We start from the raw sequence: 2,907 nt of genomic DNA, 5'->3' as shown, positions 1-2,907 counted from the left end.
TCAGCCACCTTCATGTGGAAGGGAGAACCCCTAAATACGCGAGAAGTAGAACATGACTGTTTAGATATTATCGAGTATTAGACCAGAACAAGAGCAGACTTACAGGATATTCTTCTACATGAAGGAGGTAGGCTGTTTATAGACAGGTCATCAAGAGTAGTACAAGGAAGAAGACATAATGGATATGCAGTAGTAGACGGTAGTGAAAACCGCACAGTTGAGGCTGACCGGTGACCAAATACGTGGTCAGCCCAAACTTGCAATTATATGCCTTAAACCAGATCTTAAAGCGATTAGAAAATCGGGATGGGACAATTTACACTGACTCGAAGTATGCCGATGGAGTGGTCCATACCTTCGGTAAAATATGGCAAGAGCGTGGTCTTATCAATAGCCGGGGAAAGGAATTAAACGAAGAGTTGATAGGACAAATGTTGAAAAGTTTGGAATTACTCTGGGAAATAGCTATTGTCCATGTACCTGGACATCAGAAGGGGAACAATCGAGAAGCAAGAGGGGAATTACCAGCTGTAGAGTTCAATGATAAGTTTTTTTAAAAGAATTATTTTGTGGCGCGCGGGTTTGTTTTGTCTGTCCTCAGGAAGAAGGGTCTGTTGACCCAGACACCTCCACTTGAGTTTTCCGTACATCGAATACAGCCGGGTGAATGGGTCCTGATCAAAACCTGGAAAGATAACAAACTGCACCCAAGGTGGGAGGGACCGTCCCTAACCCTCCTGACTGCTGAAACAGCCATTCCAACTGCTGAAAAAGGGTGGAGCCATCACACTCGCGCTAAGGGTCCGGTAGATGCTCCTTCTTCCTCGGCAGAGTGGCAAGTTCATCCTACAGAGGACCCTCTGAAAAGTAAGCTGAGCAGAAAGACTGAACTGAAATAAGAGACCTTTAACACTGCTGCCATTAATTGCAAGTGCTGTGTGGGTTCACCTTTCCCAGACGCGAGAGAAAGGGGTGGGTGAGTACGGGGATATTATTATCAAATAGGTACCATGAATAGAGTGACCAACTTCATCCTCTTGGTGTTAAGGCTTTATGAAGTAGGGGTGGCATGTTCGAAACTATTAAAACTCCCTGAATCTGAATACCCGCAGGTAATAAAGAGTGATGTTTGCAGTCTAGTAGATTGTGGAGATGTAAGGGATCAGAGAGAATATAGTTCATTTACAATCAGTCTCCAGACGCAGATGCAGGAAACATTTGGTGTACAAGGATCGCCACCTGGCATCGCTATTCATCCCTTCCGCCCGTCCCCAGAATGTACTGATGAGAAATGCAACCCGATATACCTCACTATTAAAAATACCTCCTCTGAAGAATCCTTTCCTGCACGCTTTCTTCCTCCCCGTGAAAATGGGAGTCGACCCCTCAGCAACAACTTTATGATCTTAATGGAAGCCCCTGAGGTTCCCTTGAAAATATGTAGGGGTGCAGTGACTGGGAGGTACCCTGGGAAATGTTTTGTTGGCTGCTGCTTTCAAATAATTGGAGAAAAGGGAAAGCGAAAAGAACAAGAACCTTATATCCCTGACAGTGACCCGAATCTGGTAAAAGTTATAGAGGTCAAAGACTTAAAACAGACCCTTGAAATAGAAACTGGATACAGAGATACAGATGCCTGGGTGGAATGGGTGAAATATGCGGTAAAAAGCATCAACAAAAGCAATTGCTATTCTTGTGCCTCAGGTAGACCTGTGACTCGGGTGGTTCCCTTTCCGCTCGGGTGGAAGCAAGACAGTGCCGGTATACTATGCATGATTGCCCTGTACCAGGATGAGACGGCGTGGGGAAACCCCGGTTGCCGGTAATTGCTGTCTATGTTTCCTTCCCTAAAGGGGAGAGAGTTAAAAACTCCCCCTATGTTTGTGAATGTGATTGGGAATCATACCTCCTGTGTACAGAGGAATGGAACAGACCATTCCAGATTTGTAGGAGACCGAACGATATGCTCGGAAATTGAATCAGTTTCTGAGACAGAGTGGGGAAGGAACTATTCAGCCTTAAAAGTACCCCGAGCGGATTTGTGGTGGTACTGTGGTGGGAAGAGTTTAAGACCCACTATGCCCTCTAGCTGGCGAGGCACTTGTGCAATTGTACAATTGGCAATTCCATTTACCTTGGCATTTGAGATAGAGGGGAAGGCAGTGGAGGAGGATGAGCGAAGCAAGAAATCGATATTGGGGACTTCTTTTGATGACAGGATTTATCTTGACTCCATAGGGGTTCCTAGGGGGGCGCTTGACGAGTTTAAGGCCCGCAACCAGATTGCAGCAGGTTTAGAATCATTCCTATTTTGGTGGGTAAAAATTAATAAAAATGAAGATTGGATAAACTGCACTTTTTATAACCAACAAAGATTTATAAACTATACTAGAGATGCAGTCAAGGGAGTTGCCGAACAGCTTGATGCTACGAGCAGGATTGTTTGGGCAAACAGACGAGCCCTGGACATGATTCTAGCCGAAAAAGGTTGTGTATGTGTAATGTTAGAGGGAAGTTGCTGTACCATTATTCCAAATAACACAGCACTGATGGGTCAATCACTCGCGCATTGCAAGGATTGACCACCCTCTCGGAGGAATTGGCTAAGAATTCAGGAGTGGACACGTCACTCACAGGATGGCTGGAATCATGGTTTGGGAAGTGGAATGGGATGGTGGTCTCCGTTCTCACATCCTTGCTAATAGTGATAGGGGTACTAACTACAGTCGGTTGTTGCATTATACCTTGTGTACGAGGATTAGCCCAACGATTAATTGAAACAGCCTTAGTGAAACAAATGACCCTGCAGGGTAATCAAGCTGAGGGACTCCATCTATTGAACAACAAGGGAATGGGCCCTCTTTTGGAATTGGACATAATAAATGAGAGTGCAGAGAACGAACAGCG

The 2,907-nt window shown here is 45.2% G+C and overlaps 1 pseudogene; it reads left to right on the top strand.

Annotated features, from left to right (window-relative positions):
• The first annotated feature begins 1,010 nt into the window (after positions 1-1,010).
• Positions 1,011-2,810, top strand: LOC122545554 (annotated as a pseudogene).
• The last annotated feature ends 97 nt before the right edge of the window (positions 2,811-2,907 follow it).

Source organism: Chiloscyllium plagiosum, unplaced genomic scaffold (genome assembly GCF_004010195.1).
Source record: "Chiloscyllium plagiosum isolate BGI_BamShark_2017 unplaced genomic scaffold, ASM401019v2 scaf_32965, whole genome shotgun sequence".
Lineage (NCBI taxonomy): Eukaryota > Metazoa > Chordata > Chondrichthyes > Orectolobiformes > Hemiscylliidae > Chiloscyllium > Chiloscyllium plagiosum.
The sequence above is the reverse complement of the archived record's forward strand: the minus strand, read 5'-3'. Positions and strand labels throughout refer to the sequence as shown.